Source organism: Balaenoptera physalus, assembly GCF_965194825.1.
Source record: "Balaenoptera physalus genome assembly, chromosome: 10".
Lineage (NCBI taxonomy): Eukaryota > Metazoa > Chordata > Mammalia > Artiodactyla > Balaenopteridae > Balaenoptera > Balaenoptera physalus.
The window spans coordinates 58,303,342-58,325,957 of NC_138889.1; the positions used below are offsets into that span (position 1 = coordinate 58,303,342).

The 22,616-nt window shown below is 38.8% G+C and overlaps 1 protein-coding gene across 17 annotated transcripts in view; it reads left to right on the forward strand.

The window, feature by feature from the left end:
• Positions 1-22,616, forward strand: part of GDPD4 (glycerophosphodiester phosphodiesterase domain containing 4) — a 283,424-nt gene that overhangs the window by 155,927 nt on the left and 104,881 nt on the right. For 12 of the 17 annotated variants that reach the window (XM_082410330.1, XM_082410323.1, XM_082410329.1 and 9 more), the window contains one exon: positions 21-4,342. The exons of the other annotated variants lie outside the window; for them this stretch is intronic. The gene's annotated coding sequence lies outside the window, so the exon portion shown is untranslated. Of the gene's footprint in view, positions 1-20; positions 4,343-22,616 lie in introns of those variants that run through there. 17 annotated transcript variants of the gene reach the window in all.

Sequence of the window (22,616 nt, forward strand, 5' to 3'; positions counted from 1 at the left end):
CGTGTGGGCCATCTCAAAAGGCGAGAGCAGCCCCAAAATATGGTTAGTTTTTATGGGCTGGGTAAGATCATAGGATTATTCCAACTATTTTGGGGGAAGGGGTGGGGATTTCCAGGAATTGGGCCACTGCCCACTTTTTGGTCTTTGATGGTTGGCCTCAGAACTGTCATGGTGCTGGTGGGTGTGTCATTTACCTTGCTGATGTGTTATGATGAGGCTAAAGGTCTAGCGGAAGTCAACTTGGGTTGACTAGTGGAAGCCATCTTGGACCTATTTGGTTCTAATCAGATTATGTCGTGTCCTCAGGCTATGCCATTCTTTTAAATTTTGTGCCCTGCCCCTTTCCCTCCTGTTTCATATCTATTAACAAAATATTGTAGTTATTTTTTTACTACTTTTGTCTTTTATCCTTCACACTAGATATATAAGTGATTAGCACATCACCATTACAACATTAAATTATTTCCAGATTTAACTATATATTTACCTTTACTAGTGAGATTTACACTTTTATATATTTTCCTGTTATTACTTAGTGCCCCTTTGCTTCAACCTAAAGAAGTCCCTTTAACATCTCTTGTAAGGCCAGTCTAGTGGTGCTGAACTCTTTCATCTTTCAGCTTTTGCTTGTCTAGAAAACTCTTTAGCTTTCCTTCAATAATGAAGGATTACTCAGGTGGGTAGAGTATTCTTTGTCAGCAGCAGCACTTTGAATATATTGTGGTACTCCCTTTTGGCCTGCAAGGTTTCTGGTGAAAAATCTGCTGATTGCCTTTTGGGGGTTCCCTTTTACATAACAAGTTGTTTTCTCTTGCTGTTTTTAAGATTCTCTCCTTGTCTTTAACTTTTGACAATTAATTATAATGTGTCTTGTCCAGTGTCTCCATTCATCTTAATTGGACCTCTCTGAACTTCCCAGATCTAAATGTCTGTTTCCTTCCCCAGGTTAGGGAAGTTTTCAGCTATTATTTTTTCAAAGAAGTTTTCTGCTTCTTTCACTCTCTCTTTTACTTCTGGAACCTCTATACTGTGCATATTGTTCCTCTTGATATGGCCCAATAAGTCCGTTAAGCTATCTTCACAATTTTTCATTCTTTTTGTTCCTCTGATTGGATGAATTCTACTATCCTGTCTTCGAGTTCATTGGTCCATTCTTCTGTTTATCTAGTCCGCTGTTGAATCTTTCAGTTTAGTTATTATATTTTTCCACTCTGTGGTTTCTAATTGGTACTTTCTTATATTTTCTATTCCTTTGTTGAAATTCTCTTTGTTCATGCTTTGTTCTCCTGATCTGGTGATCATCTTTATGATCATTATTTTGAACTGTTTATCAGATAAACCACTTATCTCCTTTTCATTAAGGTCTTGTTCTTTCATTTGGAAGATATTCCTCTATTTCTTCTTTTTCCTTGACTCTGTGTTGGTTTCTATGCATTAGATAAAAGAGTTACCTCTCCCAGTCTTGAAGGAGTGGTGTGGTGTAGGAGCTGAACTTTATCTGTCAACCCTGCCCTAGTCCTTTCTTGTCTCTTACACATGTGTGGTTGTCTAAACAGACTTCTTTGTTCTTAGTGGCTCCAGAAGTTGAGGGAATTCCAAGATCTGTCAATATCCCAAAGGGGAGGACCTTAGTCAGCACCTAGACGGAGGTTGATTAGAAGCCAGACTCTCAGGCAGAAGCTTTTAAAGTATGCAAATATACTACTTTCAGGGGAAGACTGGGAATTGTGGGTTTCTGTCTGTTCCCTTTGCACTGAGTCCTGGGGGGATTGGCAGTTGTGAACTCTTTCTTTCTTTGCTACCATCCCATTGAACCTGTGAATACAAGCTCCACTGGCCACCAGAATCAGGCTGTTGTGGGATATGTCCTTTGGGTGGCAGCCACAAAAGGCTGGTCACCAGATGTGTGCACAAGCTCTTTTCTTAGAGAAACGAGTGATGTGGGGCAGGGCAGAGGGAAAGATTAAAGATGGCAATCACTGTTCTACCTGTCATCTGGAGAGGATTGCAGGCCCCTAGATGTGTGTTAAATCAGAAGCTTGCCCCTCTGGCTGCAACTTTTAAGATAAGCAAATAGGCCTGGGAGTTTCTGTCTGCTGCCTCTGCATTGTGATCTAGGGGGATAGCCAGTTAAGAACTGTTCCTCTGTTATAGTCCTGTGGGACCTGTGAACATAAGCCCCACTGGCCACCAGAGACAGGTGATCAATGGGCATGCACTGGGCAGCAGCTGCAAAAACCGAGGTGCCAGACATATGCACAAACTCCTTTCTGGGAGATACTCATGACCTGGAGAGAGGCAGAGGGAGAGCATGAAGATGGTGCCCACTGGCCTCTATGGACTCTGGAGAGTATTACAGGTGGTCCCTAGATATGTGTTAAATTTGAAGTCTGCCCTCTGGCCACGTCTATTAAGGTAAGCAAGTAGATCTTCTTCATGGAAAGACTGGTTGTGTTTTAGTTGCTGCCTCTTCACTGGGCTCTGGGCGTTAGCCATGGTGAGTATGTATGAGCCCTTTAAGAACTGTCTCTTAGTTCACTAGAGCGTTTTGGGTTTGGTAGACACAGACCCCTTGCCTTTCAAAGCTAGATATTTTAGGGACCTATATCTCAGGTAGAAGTCTTAAAAGTTGGGGTATCAGATACGGGGTCCAAATCCTTTGCTCCTCATGGAAAAGCTGGGAATTGTGAGTTCCTTCCTGGTTGTGTGTTGCTGTGCTAGGGGTGATGTTTATGGTGCAATTGTGTCTCAACCTCTCCCCCCCAATCTGATGTGTTTTTTTTTTTTTTTCTTATTTGCTCAATATGTATGAGTATCTCGGCTACTTTCCCATGTGGAATATTATTCAACCTTAAAAAAGAAGGCGATCTTGACATTTGTAACACCATAAATGAACTTGGAGCACATTATGCTAAGTGCAGTAATCCAGATACAGAAAGACAAATACCCCATGATCTCATTTATACGTGGAATTTAAAATAGTCAAACTCATAGAAGCAGAGAGTAGAATGGTGATTGCTAAGAGGAGGGAGAAATGGAGGTATATTGGTCAAATGGTTCAAAGTTTCAATTTTATAAGATGAATAATTTCTAGAGATCTAACATACAGCAATGTGACTGTAGTTAACTATACTGAATATATACTGGAAATTTACTAAGAGGGTAAATCTCAAGTGTTTTCACAACAAAAAAAGAAGTAAAGAAAAGGGTAACTATTTGAGGTGTTTTTATATGAGATTAATTAGCTTGATTGTGGTGATTATTTCACAATATATACGTATATAAAAATCAAGTTTTATACCTTAAATATATAAATTTTTCTTTGTCAGTTATACCTCAATAAAACTGGAAAAACCCTAGAAACTCTTTACCCATTAAACAATAACTCTCATTTCTCCCCTCCTCCCAGTCTCTGGCAACCACTATTCTATTACATTTGGTTTCTATCATTTTGATTACTCTAAGTACTTCATATGAGTGGAATCATATGGTATTTGTCCTATCGTGACTGGCTTACTTTGCTTAGCATGATGTCTTTAAGGTTCATCCCTGTCATAACGTGTTAGAATTTTCTTCCTTTTTAAGACTGAATAGTACTCCATTGTATGTGTATACCATGTTTTGTTTATTTATTCATCAATTGGTAGACATCTGGGTTGTTTCCATCTTTTGGTTATTGTGAATAATGCTGCTATAAACATGGGTACACAAATACCTATTCATATCCTTGCTTTTAATTCTTTTGAGTATATTCTTTTGAGTGTTTTGTCATGAAGATTTCCCCCTATGTTTTTTTCTAAGAGTTTTATAATTTTAGCACAGACCTTTAGGTCTTTGATCCATTTTGAGTTCATTTTCATATATGGTATAAAGTAAGGGTCCAACTTCATTCTTTTGCATGAGGATATCCAGTTTTCCCAGTACCACTTGTTGAAATGATTGCCCTTTCCCGTTGAATGGTCTTGTTACCCTTGCCTAAAATAAATTGACCATATTTCTGGGCTCTCTGTCCTATTCCACTGGTCTATATGTCTGTATTTATGCCAGTATCACACTGTTTTGTTTTTTTTTATTTATGGCTGTGTTGGGTCTTCGTTTCTGTGCGAGGGCTTTCTCTAGTTGTGGCAAGCGGGGGCCACTCTTCATCGCAGTGCGCAGGCCTCTCACTAGCACGGCCTCTCTTGTTGCGGAGCACAGGCTCCAGACGCGCAGGCTCAGTAATTGTGGCTCACGGGCCCAGTTGCTCCGCGGCATATGGGATCTTCCCAGACCAGGGCTCGAACCCGTGTCCCCTGCATTGGCAGGCAGATTCTCAACCACTGCGCCACCAGGGAAGCCCACACTGTTTTGATTACTGTGCTGTGTGGTAAGATTTAAAATCAGGAGGAGTGTATTTCCTCCAAATATTTTCTTCTTTTTCAAGATTGTTTGGCTTTCCAGGTTCCCTTGCAATTCATATGAATTTTAATATTAAAACATGCCATTGGGAACTTGATGGAGATTGCATTGAATCTGTAGTGTAGTCTGGGTAGTATTGTCATCTCAACAATATTAAGTCTTCCAATCCATGAACATGATGTATATTTCCATTTATTTATATTTTCTTTAATTTCTTTCAGCAGGGTTTTTTGGTAGTTTTCAGTGTTCAAGACTTTCATTTCTTTTTGGTTCTATTGTAAGTGGATTTTTAAAAAAATTTCCTTTTTGGATTGTTCGTTACAAGTTCTCTCTAATCCTTTTTTATTATTTTCTTCATTTGTTTTATTTTCTTGAATTTGGACATTGCTATTCTCTATGCCACTTACTCAACTTATATCCTTTATATTCCTTGCAAGTAGTCTTTGTCTTTTTCTTCATTTTCATTCAGTCCTGTCAGTTTCTGTTTCATATCTTTCTATTGCTTTCCCATATCCTCGCTGAGATTTTTCATTTTTGCTTCATGGTACTCTTTCAGATATGTAGTTGCTTGTTTAAAAATTTTATTTACTTCGTGTTGGAGTTTTAATTTGCTTCATGGCATAATTTTTTTGTATGCATTTTCTTGCCTAGAAGTTATGATTATTATTTTCTGTTCATTCTCACAGTGTCCCTGTAAAAATACTTCAGTGTAATTTTTCTTGTTCATAATAGAATATATTGAACTTCATGGACCAGTTAGTAGGGCAACTCTATAATGTGATAGAAGAAGAGAATCTTGGATAATTTCCACTTTTCTTAGTTCTAGAGCTCCTTCTCTTCTTGCTCAAATTATAGACAGTTTCTTTAATGTATAGTGACCTTTTGGGAAACAGTTTCCCCATGATCTTTCTATTCTAGCTTGTTGCAATAGCATCCCTAATGTCAGGTTCCTCCTTACTTTTCTTTAGAAACTGGCTGCTGCCTCCATAGGATGCCACCACCTTCCAATATGCCTCCCTCCCTTTCCATTAGAAGCAGTCTTCTAAGACTTCCTTCTAGTACCTTCAACTTTGAAACTCCTTTCTTTTTTTTAAAAAAAATAATATAGTCTTTTTCTTGGCTGTGCCACATGGCTTGTGGGATCTTAGTTCTCCAACCAGGGATCAAACCCACACCCCCTGTACTGGAAGCATGGAGTCTTAGCCACTGGACCACCAGGGAATTCTTGAAACTCCTTTTCTTTCAGTGCCAGTGCTCTCACTGCCAGGATTCAGACCTGCTCTCAGTAGTTCCTGTTCAACACGAGATCTCTCCTTCTTAGGGTAAAACTTCATTGAAATTTTCCAGATGCCACCCCCACAAAAGCCTCTCTGCATTTATCACTTTTCTTCACAGCTCTCCCTGGTCTCTCCTCACCACTAGCAGATCCAGCACCAACTCTGCTGCTTTCTGGGCTTTATTTACACACCTTTGCTTAACTTGAGGTTTGTACTCTTCCCTATTCCTTTGTTTCAAGGGGTGTTTCTGGGTGTTTTTTCTCTCCTTGTTGCTTTCTACGATCATTAAGAGAATGTGTGGGGAGATGCAAAACTAGCCAGCACTATTCTATAGAAATCCTTACTTGGATAATATACCTCTCTCACTTGATTTATTAGCACTAGTTGATATCTTCTGATCCACCACCACTACCACCCCCAGAAAATAAACTGAATGATAAATAATCAGCAAACTTAAATTTGCTATTCCTCTTCCCCTCCTAGTTTATCATCTCTATACTGGCAAGATTTATAATATTTACATTATGCCTGTATTTGTTTTAGTCTTAGTCTTTCAGTTAAATAAATTCACTGCTCAAGACAATCCTTTTGCTGTAGCTTTTCCATTTATCTCTTCTTGGCTGAAGTTCATCCTTTAATAGTCTCTTCAAGAAGGGCTCATGCATTTATGGTCAATTAATCTACAACAAAGGAGGCAAGAATATACAATGGAGAAAAGACAGTCTAATCAATAAGTGGTGCTGGGAACACTGGACAGCCACATGTAAAACAATGAAAGTAGAACGTTCCCTCACACCATACACAAAAATAAACTCAATGTGGTTTAAAGACCTAAATGTAAGACATGGTACCATAAAGCTCCTAGAAGAGAACATAAGCAAAACATTCTCTGACATAAATCGTAGCAATATTTTCTTTGGTCAGTCTCCCAAGGCAAAAGAAATAAAAGCAAAATAAACAAATGGGACCTAATCAAACTTAAAAGCTCTTCACAGCAAAGGAAAACATCAACAAAACAAAAAGGCAACCTATGGAATGGGAGAAAATATGTGCAAATGATGCAGCTGACAAGGGGTTAATATCCAAAGTATACAAACAGCTCATACAACTCAGTATAAAAAAAAAAATCCAATCAAAAACTGGGCAGGAGACCTAAGTAGACATTTTTCCAAAGAGGACATGCAGATGGCCAACAGGCACATATAAAGATGCTTGACATTGGTAATTATTAGATAAATGCAAATTAAAACCACAGTGAGATATCACCTCACACTGGTCAGAGTGGCTGATATCAAAAAGTCTACAAATAACAAATGTTAGAGAGGATGTGGAGAAAAGGGAACCCAGGTACACTGTTAGTAGGAAAGTAAATTGGTGCAGCCACTGTGGAAAACAGTCTGGAGATTCCTTTAAAAACTAAAAATAGAGCTACCATATGATCAGCAAGTCCACTCCTCAATATATATCTGGAAAAAATGAAAACACTAATTCAAAAAGATACGGGCAACCCAATGTTCATAGCAGCACTATTTATAATAGACAAGACATGGAAGCAACCCAAGTGCCCATCAACAGAAGATTGGCTTAAGAAGATGTGGTATATATATTTATATATACAATGAATATTACTCAGCTATAAACAAGAATGAAATATTGCCATTTGTAGCATTGTGTATAGAATATTATGCTTAGTGAAATAAGTATATGTGGAATCTAAAAAATAATACAAATGAAGGAGACCTTCAAGATGATGGAGGAGTAAGACATGGAGATCACCTTCCTCCCCACATATACATCAGAAATACATCTACTTGTGGAATAGCTCCTATAGAACACATACTGAACGCTGGCAGAAGACCTCAGACTTCCCAAAAAGCAAGAAACTCCCCATGTACCTGGGTAGGGCAAAAGAAAAAAGAAAAAACAGAGACAAAAGAATAGGGATGGGACCTGCACCTCTGGGAGGGAGCTGTGAAAGAGGAAAAGCTTCCACACAATAGGAAGCCTCATCACTGGCAGAGACGGGGGGTGGCAAGGGGGAAGCTTCGGAACCACGGAGGAGAGCACAGCAACAAGGGTGCAGAAGGCAAAGCAGAGAGATTCCCGCACAGAGGATCCGTGCCGACCAGCACTCACCAGCCTGAGAGGCTTGTCTGCTCACCTGCTGGGAAGAGTGGGGGCTGGGAGGTGAGGCTCCAGCTCTGGAGGTCAGATCCCAGGGAGAAGACTGGGGTTGGCTGCGTGAACACAGCCTGAAGGGGGCTAGTGCACCCCAGCTAGCCAGGAAGGAGTCCGGGGAAAAGTCTGGAACTGCCTAAGAGGCAAGAGAACATTGTTTGGGGAGTATGAGGAGAGGGGATTCAGAGCACTGCCTAAATGAGCTCCAGAGACAGGAGTGAGCCGTGGCTATCAGCACGGACACCAGAGACAGGCATGAAACGCTAAGGCTGCTGCTGCAGCCACCAAGAAGCCAGTGTACAAGCACAGGTCACTACCCACACCTCCCCTCCTGAGAGTCTGTGCAGCCCACCACTGCCAGGGTCCCGTGATCCAGGGACATCCTCCCCGGGAGAACACACAGCGCACCTCAGGCTGTTGCAACGTCATGCTGGCCTCTGCCGTCACAGGCTCACCACGCATTCTGTAACGCTTCCTCCCCCCAGCCTCGGTGACCCAGAGCCCCCTAACCAGCTGCTACTTTAACCCTGTCCTGTCTGAGTGAAGAAGAGACACCCTCAGGCGACCTACATGCACAGGTGGGGTCAAATCCAAAGCTGAACCCCAGGAACTGTGTGAACAAAGAAGAGAAAGTGAAATTTCTCCCAGCAGCCTCAGGAGCAGTGGATTAAATCTGCACAATCAACTTGATGTACCCTGCATCTCTGGAATACCTGAATAGACAATGAATCATCCCAAAATTGAGGCAGTGGACTTCGGGAGCAACTGTAGACTTAGGGTTTGCTTTCTGCATCTAATTTGTTTCTGGTTTTAGGTTTATTTAGTTTAATATTTACAGTTTATTATCATTGGTAGATTTGTTTATTGATTTGGTTGCTCTCCTCCTTTTTTATTTTTTTATACATAGATATATATTTTTTTCCTTATCCTCTTTTTGTGAGTGTGTATGGGTATGCTTCTTTGTGTGATTTTGTCTGTATAGCTTTTCTTTTACCATTTGTCCTAGTGTTCTGTCTGTCGTTTCTTTTGTTTTGTATAGTTTTAGCACTTGTTATCATTGCTGGATATGTTTTTTGGTTTGGTTGCTCTCTTCTTTCTTTCTTTTATTACGTATAACTTTTTTTATTTTTAATAATTTTTCAAATTTTTTATTTTAATAACTTTTCTTTCTTTCTTTCTTTCTTTCTTTCTTTCTTTCTTTCTTTCTTTCTTTCTTTCTTTCTCTCTCTCTTTCTTTCTCTTTCTTTCTTTCTCTCTCTTTCTTTCTCTTTCTTTCTTTCTTCCTTCCTTCCTCCCTCCCTCTCTCCCTCCCTTCCTTCCTTTCTCTTTTTTCCTCCGTTTTCTTCTGAGCCATGTGGCTGACAGGGTCTTGGTGCTCCGGCCAGGTGTCAGGCCTGTGCCTCTGAGGTGGGAGAGCCGAGTTCAGGACATTGGTCCACCAGAGACCTCCCAGCTCCATGTAATATCAAATGGCAAAAGCTCTCCCAGAGATCTCCATCTCAATGCTAACACCCAGCTCCCCTCAATGACCAGCACGCTACAGTGCTGGACACTCTGTGCCAAACTACTAGCAAGAGAGGAACACAACCACACCCATTAGCAGAGAGGCTGCCTAAAATCATAATAAGGTCACAGACACCCCAAAACACACCACTGGACGTGGTCCGACCCACCAGCAAAACAAGATCCAGCCTCATCCACCAGAACACAGGCACCAGTCCACTCCACCAGGAAGCCTACACAACCCACTGACCCAACCTTACCCACTGGGGGCAGACAAGAAAAACAACGGGAACTACGAACTGAAGCCTGCGAAATGGAGACCCCAAACACAGTAAGTTAAGCAAAATGAGAAGACAGAGAAACACACAGCAGATGAAGGAGCAAGGTAAAAACCCACCAGACAAAACACATGAAGAGGAAATAGGCAGTCTACCTGAAAAAGAATTCAGAGTAATGATAGTAAAGATGATCCAAAATCTTGGAAATAGAATGGAGAAAATACAAGAAACGTTTAACAAGGACCTAGAAGAACTAAAGAGCAAACAAACAATGATGAACAACACAATAAATGAAATTTCAGATTCTCTAGAAGGAATCAATAACAGAATAACTGAGGCAGTAGAACAGATAAGTGACCTGGATGATAACATAGTGGAAATAACTACTGCAGAGCAGAATAAAGGAAAAAGAATGAAAAGAATTGACAACAGTTGCAGAGACCTCTGGGACAACATTAAACGCACCAACATTCGAATTATAGGGGTCCCAGAAGAAGAAGAGAAAAAGAAAAGGACTGAGAATATATTTGAATAGATTATAGTTGAAAACTTCCCTAGTATGGGAAAGGAAATAGTTAATCAAGTCCAGGAAACACAGAGAGTCCTATACAGGATAAATCCAAGGAGAAACACGCCAAGACACATATTAATCAAACTATCAAAAATTAAATACAAAGAAAAAATATTAAAAGCAGCAAGGGAAAAACAGTGAATAACATACAAGGGAATCCCCATAAGGTTAACAGCTGATCTTTCAGCAGAAACTCTGCAAGCCAGAAGGGAGTGGCAGGACATATTTAAAGTGATGAAAGGGAAAAAACCTACAACCAAGATTACTCTACCCAGCAAGGATCTTATTCAGATTTGATGGAGAAATTAAAACCTTTACAGACAAGCAAAAGCTAAGAGAATTCAGCACCACCAAACCAGCTTTACAACAAATGCTAAAGGGACTTCTCTAGGCAGGAAACACAAGAGAAGGAAAAAACCTACCATAACTAACCCAAAACAATTAAGAAAATGGTAATAGGAACATACATATTGATAACTACCTTAAATGTAAATGGATTAAATGCTCCAACCAAAAGACACAGACTGGCTGAATGGATAAAAAAGAAGACCCATATATATGCTGCCTACAAGAGACCTACTTCAGACCTAGGGACACATACAGACTGAAAGTGAGGGTATGGAAAAAGATATATCATGCAAATGGAAATCAAAAGAAAGCTGGAGTAGCAATTCTAATATCAGACAAAATAGACTTTAAAATGAAGACTATTACAAGAGACAAAGAAGGACACTACATAATGATCAAGGGATCAATCCAAGAAGAAGACAAAGAAATTGTAAATGTTTATGCACCCAACATAGGGGCACCACAATATATAAGGCAAATGCTAACAGCCGTAAAAGGGGAAATCGACAGTAACGCAATCATAGTAGGGGGACTTTAACACCCCACTTTCACCAATGGACAGATCATCCAAAATGAAAATAATAAGGAAACACAAGCTTTAAATGATACATTAAACAAGATGGACTTAATTGATATTTTTAGGAGATTCCACCCAAAATGATCAGAATACACATTCTTCTCAAGTGCTCATGGAACATTCTCCAGGATAGATCATATCTTGGGTCACAAATCAAGCCTTGGTAAATTTAAGAAAATTGAAATTGTATCAAGTATCTTTTCTGACCAAAGTGCTATGAGGCTAGATATCAATTACAGGAAAAAACCTGTTACAAACATATGGAGGCTAAACAATACACTACTTAATAACCAAGAGATCACTGAAGAAATCAAAGAGGAAATAAAAAAATACCTATAAACAAATGACAATGAAAACATGACGACCCAAAACCTATGGGATGCAGCAAAAGCAGTTCTAAGAGGGAAGTTTATGGTAATACAATCCTACCTCAAGAAACAAGGAACATCTCAAATAAACCACTTAACCTTACACCTAAAGCAACTAGAGAAAGAAGAACAAAAAAACCCCCAAAGTTAGCAGAAGGAAAGAAATCATAAAGATCAGATCAGAAATAAATGAAAAAGAAATGAAGGAAACAATAGCAAAGATCAATAAATCTAAAAGCTGGTTCTTTGAGTAGATAAACAAAATTAATAAACCATTAGCCAGACTCATCAAGAAAAAAAGGGAAAGGATTCAAATCAATAGAATTAGAAATGAAAAAGGAGAAGTAACAACTGACACTGCAGAAATACAAAGGATCATGAGAGATTACTACAAGCAACACTATGCCAATAAAATGGACAACCTGGCAGAAATGGACAAATTCTTAGAAAAGCACAACCTTCTGAGATTGAACCAGGAAGAAAGAGAAAATATAAACTGACCAATCACAAGCACTGAAAGTGAGACTCTGATTAAATGTCTTCCAACAAACAAAAGCCCAGTAGCAGATGGCTTCACCAGCGAATTCCATCAAACATTTAGAGAAGAGTTAAAACGTATCCTTCTCAAACTCTTCCAAAATATAGCAGAGGGAGGAACACTCCCAAATACATTATACGAGGCTACCATCACTCTGATACCAAAACCAGACAAAGATGTCACAAAAAAAGAAAACTACATCCAAATCACTGATGAACATAGATGCAAAAATCCTCAACAAAATACTAGCAAACAGAATCCAACAGCACATTAAAAGGATCATACACCATGATCAAGTGGGGTTTACCCCAGGAATGCAAGGATTCTTCAGTATACACAAATCAATCGATGTGAGAAACCATATTAACAAATTGAAGGATAAAAACCATATGATCATCTGAATAGATGCAGAAAAGATTTTGACAAAATTCAACACCAATTTATGGTAAAAACCCTCTAGAAAGTAGGCAGAGATGGAACTTAGCTCAACATAATAAAGACCATATATGACAAACCCACAGCCAACATCGTCCTCAATGGTGAAAAACTGAAACCATTTCCACTAAGATCAGGAGCAAGACAAGGTTGCCCACTCTCACCACTGTTATTCAACATAGTTTTGGAAGTCCTAGCCACAGCAATCAGAGAAGAAAAAGAAATAAATGGAATCCAAATTGGAAAAGAAGAAGTAAAGCCATCACTCTTTGCAGATAACATGATACTATACATAGAGAATCCTAAAGATGCTACCAGAAAACTACTAGAGCTAATCAATGAATTTGGTAAAGTAGCAGGATACAAAATTAATGCACAGAAATCTCTTGCACTCCTATATACTAATGATGAAAAATCTGAAGGAGAAATTAAGGAAACACTCCCATTTACCATTGCAACAAAAAGAATAAAATACCTAGGAATAAACCTACCTAAGGAGACAAAAGACCTGTATGCAGAAAACTATTAGACACTGATGAAAGAAATTAATGATGATAAAAACAGATGGAGAGATATACCATGTTCTTGGATTGGAAGAATCAACATTGTGAAAATGACTATACTACCCAAACAATCTACAGGTTCAATGCAGTCCTTATGAAACTACTAAGGGCATTTTTCACAGAACTAGAACAAAAAATTTCATAATTTGTATGGAAACACAAAAGGCACCGAATAGCCAAAGCAATCTTGAGAAAGAAAAATGGAGCTGGAGGAATCAGGCTCCTGGACTTCCGACTATACTACATTGGTACAGTAATCAAGACAGTATGGTACTGGCACAAACACAGAAATATAGATCAGTGGAACAGGATACAGAGCCCAGAGATAAACCCACACACATGTGGCGAACTTATCTTTGATAAAGGGGGCAAGAATATACAATGGAGAAAAGACAGCCTCTTCAATAAGTGGTGCTTGGGAAAACTGGACAGCTACATGTAAAAGAATATAATTAGAACACTCCCTAACACCTTACACAAAAATAAACTCAAAATGGATTAAAGACCTAAATTTAAGGCCAGATGCTATAAAACTCTTAGAGGAAAACATAGGCAGAATGCTCTATGACATAAATCACAGCAAGATACTTTTTGACCCACCTCATAGAGAAATGGAAATAAAAACAAAACAAAAACAAACAAATGGAACCTAATGAAACTTAAAAGCTTTTGCACAGCAAAGGAAACCATAAACAAGATGAAACAACAACCCTCCAAATAGGAGAAAATATTTGCAAATGACGCAACTGACAAAGAATTAATCTCCAAAATTTACAAGCAGCTCATGCAGCTCAATATTAAAAAAACAAAGAACCCAATCAAAAATGGGCAGAAGACCTAAATAGACATTTCTCCAAAGAAGATATACAGATTGCCAACAAACACATGAAAGGATGCTCAACATCACTAATCATTAGAGAAATGCAGTTGAAAACTACAATGAGGTATCTCCTCACACTGGTCAGAAAGGCTATCATCAAAAAATCTACAAACAAATGCTGGAGAGGGTGTGGAGAAAAGGGAACCCTCTTGCACAGTTGATGGGAATGTAAATTGATATAGCCACTATGGAGAACAGTATGGAAGTTCCTTCAAAAACTAAAAATAGAACTACCATACTACCTAGCAATCCCACTACTGGATATATACCCTGAGAAAACCATAATTCAAAAAGAGTCATGTACCACGGTGTTCACTGCAACTCTATTTACAATAGCCAGGACGTGGAAGCAACCTAAGTGTCCATCGACAGATGAATGGACAAAGAAGATGTGGCACATATATACAATGGAATATTACTCAGCCATAAAAAGAAATGAAATTGAGTTATTTATAGTGAGGTGGATGGACCTAGAGCCTGTCATACAAAGTGAAGTAAGTCAGAAAGAGAAAAACAAATACTGTATGCTAACACATATATATGGAATCTACAAAAAAAAAAAAAAAGTGGTTCTGAAGAACCTAAGGGCAGGACAGGAATAAAGATGCAGATGTAGAGAATGGACTTGAGGACATGGGGAGGGGGAAGGGTAAACCGGGACGAAGTGAGAGAGTGGCATGGACATATACACACTACCAAATGTAAAATCGATAGCTAGTGGCAAGCAGCCGCATAGCACAGGGAGATCAGCTCTGTTCTTTGTGACCACCTAGAGGGGCGGGATAGAGAGGATGTGAGGGAGACGCAAGAGGGAGGAGATACGAGGATATATGTATATGTATAGCTGATTCACTTTGTTGTAAAGCAGAGACTAGCAGCATTGTTAAGCAATTATACTCCAATAAAGATGTTAAAAAAAATAGAAAGAAAACAAAAAAGATTTAGTATGAATTAAAAAAAATTAATACAAATGAATCTGTATATAAAACAGAAAGAGACTCACAGACATAGAAGACAAATTTATGGTTACCAAAGGGGAGAGGGAAAGAGGAAGGGGCAAATTAGGGGTATGGGATTAACAGATACAAACTAGATGTAAACTACTATATATAAAATAGATAAGCAGCAAGGATTTACTGTATAGCACAGGGGAATTATACCGAATATTTTGTAATAACCTATAATGGAATATAATTTGCAAAATTTAATTTGAATCACTATGCTGTACACCTGAAACTAACACAACATCGTAAATCAACTATGCTTCAATAAAAAGATACCATTTCTCCTCTGAATTACCAGAGAAGCAACGCTTTCCCCCAGGAGAGTCCCAGTTGCCTCCTGACTATCTGTGAGGCTCTCCAACATTAGCAAATGTGTCTGACTCAGGGTTTTTCAAACTACTGCCTCTACACTGGAACTCAGAGTATGTGAACTTTTGAGTGTGTCCCTTTAATAAGAGTGTAGTCTCTTTCCTCCAGCCCTCCTGAGCAGAGGACCCACTGGTTTTCAAAGCCAGACTTTCTGGGGGCTCATCTTCCTGGTTCAGGACCCTATGGATGGGGAGCCCAATGTGAGGCTTCAGCCCCTCGCCTGGCGGAGAACCTCTGCAATTGTGATATTCCTCCTGTTTTGGGGTTACTGGCCCAGGGGAGTGGGTCCTGACTATACTGCATCTCTGCTCTTTCTACCCATCCTGCTGTGGTTCCTTCTCTACATGTTTAGGTGTGGTAAATCTTTTCTGCTAGTCTTCGGGTCATTCTCATAGGTAGTTGCTCTGTAAATTGTTGTAATTTTGGCGTGTCTGTGGGAACAAGTGAGTTCAGGGTCTTCCTACTCCACCGTCTTCGCCATCTCCAGCCCTGAACTATTTTATTTTTAAAGGAAACCTCATTTCTTGTTTTATCTGATACTCACAACAATTCATATTCATCTGGGGAGGCTGAGGCTTAGAGAAAAGTAAATTGATCAAGGTCTCACACCTGGAAAGTGGCAGGGATGAGTGTGGAACTAAGTCTTCCTAAAATATTACGTCACAACATTCTATCTCTGTTAGTTGTTCCCAACCCAGCTTACACAACTGACTCACTCATGGTGCTTTTCTGAAATACAGCTGCCTGGGTCCCACCCAGACTTTCAGCGTCAGAATTTCCAGAGTTGTAGTTTGGGGGTCTAAGGGGATTTGGGAGATGAGAAAGAAGAGTTCTCTGTGGGCTGCGTTAGTGGTTGAGATTTGAGCTGGCAATGGGTAGAATGTCTGTGGGCATTACCTAATGCTGACCTCCAGCGTGGCTTCAGTGTGTGCCTGGGGGGATGCGTAAATGATTGCAAGAAGCTGTACCTGAGGGCCTGTGATAGGTGGCGCTGAGTTGCAGAATTCCCTGTGGGAAAGTCTGGTTCCTGTGGCTAGGATCTGGAGCCTTTGGTTTATTCTAAGAAGTCCTACAGCATGTAGTTTAGAATTCTTTTCTGGCTGCATTTTCACAACCAAGGTGGGATTCTCCAAGCTTGGGAAGATTTTAACAAAGTTGATTTAAAAACTGGACTATGTCAGTGTTTCCCTCTCCAGTTTGGAGTTTTTTACCGCCTTGAGCTTAGATTAGCTCAGCTGAACTAATGAGAAGGGCTTCTTAAAAATAAATCTTGAAAAAATAAACAAGGTCAGTGATCTGTGATGAGACTTGGATGGCTGTACTGCAACCTGGGATTTTGCAATGTCAGCCTCATTTCCCATGTTACCAGAAAGCCAAATGGACTTGGCCAAATATAGGGTTAATATTAGGATGGATGGGTTTGCAGGCTTCTTTTTTCACTTTATTTCCTCAAGTCTGTGATCTCTGGTTTCATGAAATCAGGTGATTCATTCTTCTTTTTCTTCAACCACAGTTTCTCTGTCTTAATGAGTGGGTTGGGAAATCTTACTCTGACCCTTTCCTTCATTTAATGATAACTCATGTTTGTAAATCTCTTTAGCTTCTACAAAGTAAATACATTTTCTTTACCTTAGTTGATCCTCAAAATAATAAGAACAACAATAATAAAAATATTAATAACAAATAGCAACAACACAATAGTAATAACCATAAAATAGTAACAGCAATAACCAAGCTACTATTTATTGAATGCCTATCACCTAATTGAATGCCTAATGCCTAATATGTTACCGCATATTATACTAGGAACTTACATGTTTGTGAAATGTACTGATCCTTTCAGGGAGATAAATATTTCACTCTGTAGACAGCAAACTGAGGTTCATAGTTTTAAAGTAACTTGCCCAAGTTCTTCTAGTTAGGAGTGGCTGAACTGGGATCTTAGCTCTTCTCTATGAGTCCAAGCACCTTTCCACTGTACAACAGTGATACTCTTGGGCCCAGAGAGTCAAGGACCTGCCCAAGGTCACATGCCGCATGGTTGCAGTGCATGGAGTCTGCATTTCAGCCATTGTCTCTTGACTTCTGTACTGTGCTCTTTAATTCTTCTAAGTCTTCAGACACCATATAGTATTTGAAGTTTCCCCATCCTAGAGATGTTCAGACTAATGCCTTTAGTAGAAATGAGTTAGTTAGTTCTTTTAACTTTAAAACAAATTTGCATTTAATGACATCCATTCACATTCACCTAGTCTGCAATATGGGGAAGGCACAGTGCATGTAGAAGCAGCTATGTTGGAGTTCAAGCACTTGAGGTTATCACTATTGACCATCCCTGACTCTGTGACCTTTGGTAAGTTGCTCTACCTTTCTTCACCTCAGTTGTCTTACCTGTAATATAGGTACATAATAATATTTACCTCATAGAGTTGCTGAATGGATTATAAGACTAACGGCGTGAAAAAGGTTATGCAAACTGTGGCCTTATTAAGAGTTGGTAGTAATTTTGTGGCTATTATTGCTTGCAGTCATGGCTTTCTTTTGGAATCTGTGATTAACACTTGAGTTGTTATGAGATTTAAGAAATAACAACTCTTAATGGAGTTCCTCCAAAATAGAATTAAAGAATTGTCCTGGGGTAAAAAGCCTTTCTCTTCCTACATATAGGCTGTATTTCCTATTGGTTTAAATAGGGCTATTGGAAAGGCCAGATTAAAGAATTTTGTGCACTGAGACTAAGCAGACCCAAGGAAAGGTTTCCCAAGAAGTTCTCAAGAGTTCTCTGTAATGTCAGAAGCAGGATTCTAAGCTTTGGACATGGGCCTGGGCCTCTGGAACAAATACTGTATTTGAAACTGAGGCCAAAAAGGTAAGCCTCTTAAAACTACAAATCTCAGATACTCTTTTTTCTTTCTTATCTAACCATCTCCCTTTTCCCTTTCTTTCTTTCTCTTCCTCTGTGTTCTCCTAATTCACTTACATAGTTGTTGTCAACAGGGTTGGAAACATTGCTGTACATACGATATACCAGGAGTTAGGCTTATCAACCAACTATGTGTTCACGATTCTCTAAGTAATAACATTTAAAAATACCCTGGGGCTTCCCTGGTGGTGCAGTGGTTAGGAATCTGCCCGCCAATGCAGGGGACACAGGTTCGAGCCCTGGTCCGGGAAGATCCCACATGCCGCGGAGCAACTAAACCCATGTGCCGCAACTACTGAGCCTCCACTGTAGAGCCTGTGAGCCATAACTACTGAGCCCACATGCCACAGCTGCTGAGGCCTGTGCACCTAGAGCCCATGCTCCGCAACAAGAGAAACCACCACAATGAGAAACCTGTGCACCGCAATGAAGAGTAACCCCCACTCACCGCAACTAGAGAAAGCCCGTGCGCAGCAACGAAGACCCAACACAGCCAAAAATAAATAAATAAGCAAATAAATAAATTTATTAAAAAAATAATAAATGCATCTGTTAAAAATAATAAAATATCCTGTTTGGGGTTTTGTCCCTATTGCAATGTTTCCACTTGTTGTGTGACAACTCCATGACCTTCTCTGGGCTTCAGTTTCTTTCTCATCTGTAAAATGAATAAATTGGACTGAATGCTCTGTAAGGTCATATGTAGCTCATGAACCATGATTCTTATATGTTCCTCCACTGCATTTGTTAAATCTTTATATAGAAAAATGCACAGTTCAGCAGTGTACAGCTCAATGAATTATCACATTGACCACCTGTGTGGCCACTACCTTGACCAACAAATAGGATTTAACCAGCCCCCTGTAAGCTCCCTATGTTTTCCCTTTCAGGCACTAACATCTGTCTCCTTCAGAAGATAAACATCATAAATGAGTTTGCCTGTTTTTGAACTTGCTATACATAGAATCATACAGTGTATATTATTTTCTTTACCTTCATTAGATTAACATTGATTATAAGATATTTCTATTTTTTTTACATACATGTTTAGTTTATTTTCATTGCTATATAATATTCTCTTATAAGAATATCTTCCATTGTAGTATTGATGAATATAAGGTTGATTTCAGTAATAGACTCTTTTAAAAATAAAAATTAAATTTTATTGAAGTATAGTTGATTTACAGTGTTGTATTAGTTTCAGGTATACTTTTTCATATATATATTCTTTTTCAGATTCTTTTCAATTATAGGTTATTACAAGATATTGAATATAGTTCCCTGTACTATACAGTAGGTCCTTGTTGTTTATCTGTTTTGTATATAGTAATATGTATCTGTTAATCCCAAACACCTAATTTATCCCTCCCCTGGCCCTTTCCCCACTGGTAACCATAAGTTTGTTTTCTATGTTTGTGAGTCTATTTCTGTTTTCTAAATAAGTTCATTTGTGTCATTTTAAAAATATTCCACATATAAGTGATATCATATGATATTTATCTTTCTCTGTCCCACTTACTTCACTTAGTATGATAATCTCTGGGTCCATCCATGTTGCTGCAAATAGTTTTACAGTTAAGTCCCCTACATAAGAACATTCTGTTACAAGAACGCATTCCTAAGTCCAACGAATTTAGCCTAGGTAGCTAACTAACACGATTGGCTGTATAGTACTGTACTGTAATAGGTTTTTAATACTTTTCACACAAATAATACATAAAAAACAAACAAACACAAAAATAAAGAAAACATTTTTAATCTTATAGTACAGTACCTTGAAAAGTACAGTAGTACAGTACAACAGCTGGCATATAGGGGCTGGCATCGAGTGAACAGGCAAGAAGAATTACTGACTGGAGGAGGGAGAGGAGGTGGGAGATGGTAGAGCTGAAGGATCATCAACAATAGGAGATGGAGGGCAAGCTGCAATTTCATTGATGCCTGACGTTGATGGCACAGGTTCTGGTTCCTTGCTGGATTCAATTCTATCTACCCTCTTGAAAAAATGATCCAGTGATGTCTGGGTAGTAGCTCTTTTTTTCTCATCATAGATGACATGGTAGCACTGGATTGCATTCTGAACAGCAGCTGCAACCTTCGTGTACCGTTCTACGTTTGGGTCCTATGCCTCAAAAACTAACAGTGCCTCCTCAGATAAAGAAAATTCCCTTGCCATTTCCTGCGTCGTGACTCTCTTCAATTCTTCAGTTACTTCTTCTTCCTCTTGTCTGTCTTCGCCCTTTTTCTGGGCCTCCAATTCTGTCAGGTCTTCATTAGTAAGCTCCGTGTTTGCATCTTTGAAAGTTCACAACTTGAAGGTTCATATGTAGGGAACTTACTGTATTTCATTCTTTTTTACAGCTGAAAATATTCCATTGTATATATGTCCATCTTCTTTATCCATTCATCTGTTGATGGACATTCAGTTTGCTTCCATGTCCTTGGTATTGTAAATAGTGCTGCTATGAACATTGGGGTGCATGTATCTTTTTGAATTAGAGTTTTTGTCTTTTCTGGATATATGCTCAGGAGTGCTCTTTATGCTCTTAATAGTATCTTTGATAGATACATGACATGGTGTCTTTGATATAATTTTAATATAGTCAAATTTATTAATTATTTCCTTTCTAATGCTTTCTGTTCTATATCTGAAATCTTTACCTACTCTAAGATATGAAGTTTTTTTCTATTAGAATTTTCTATGTTTGTATACATGATCATATTATCCATAAACTGTGATAGTTTTGTTTCTTCCTTTCTAATCCTTCTTTTTCTTCTTTTACTTTCCTAATTGTACTGCTAATACCTTCAGTATTATGATGAATAGAAGTGGTGGTAGCACATCCTTGTCTTATTTCTAATCTAAGAGGGAAAACTGTCAACATTTCACCATTTAGTATGGTTTTTGCTCTAGGGCTTTTGGTAATTAGGTTTTACTAGGTGAAGTAAATTCCCTTGTGATCCTAGTTTACTAAGAGGTTTTAATCACAGTTGGATGTCAAATTTTAGCAAATCCATTTTTGCATTAATTGATTCCATACATTGTCTTCTTTATTTTGTTAATATGGTAAATTACATTTACTTTTTTAAAAACATTGAGATGTAATTCATGTACCACATAGTTCACCATCTCAAAGTGTACAATTCAGTGATTTTTAGTGTATTACAAGATTGTACAGCCATCACAACTATCTAATTACAGTATATTTTCATCACCCTAAAAAGAAACCCCGTAACTGTTAGTATCCATACCCCATTTCTCCCTTCCTTCGGCCCTTGCCAACCACTGATCTACTTTCTGTTTACGGATTTGCCTTTCCTGGACATTTTATATAAATGAAATCATACAATATATATGGCCTTTTGTGACTGGCTTCTTTCACTTAGCATAATGTGTTAAAGGTTCATCCATGATGTAGCAAGGATCTGGATTTCTTTTTTCTTCTTTTTTTTTTTTAAGGACCAAATAACATTCCATTGTATGGCTATACCACATTTGAGTTATCCATTCATCAGCTGAGGTTCATTTGAGTTTCTACTTTTTGACTCTTTTGAATAATGCTGCTGTGAATATTCACTTCCATGTTTTTGTGTAGACACAAGTTTTCATCATATGCCTCTAGACTCATACTTCTAGTCATCATAAAACAAACCAAAACAAATCATTTCCTTGCAGCAGCAGTAGTCCCAGGGGATCCTGATATTTGTGGCCTGGGGATATGGGACTAACAGGATCCTGAGTTTGCTTCATTTTCTTTATTTTATCTTCCCTCAGCCTCAAGCCCAGAGTGTACCCTTAGTAAGAGTTTATAAAATTTGGTTGGCTTGCTGGACAGGCAGAAAGCTGGGACAAAGATCACTGTCACTACTCCTCTGGGTTTTTGTTTATTCTGTTTCTTTCTGGAATGGCCTTCCCCATCTCTGCCTGACCAACTCCTGTTTATCCTTCGTGAGTTCTTTGAGGTAGTATCTTCTCCAGAAAGGTGATTTATTACTTACCTTTATCTCTAGCCTGAGCGTGGATCATTGACCTGTTTTACAGATTGAGGATTTGAACTCAGAGAAAGAAAGGGACTTTCCCAGGTTCGTAAAGTGAGTTAACGGCAAGGCTATACTGGAGCCATCTTCCTCTGACTCCTAGTCCAGGATGTATTTCTTTCTTTCTTTTTTATGGACAAGAATCATTTGTATTATCATCAGTTTGCTACAGTTTTCAGGGTTGTAAACTAAAATAATGAAAGATAGCAATATTACAGATGGATGAACTAGGCAAGATATATTTCTTTTAATTGCCTGACCTCGGTATTCTTAGCTGTAAAATGGAGATAACTCATGCTGTTCAGTTCCTGGAGTATTTGTGAGGAGCCAGTTAGACAGTGACTGTGAATGGAGTTTGTGAAGGGCTA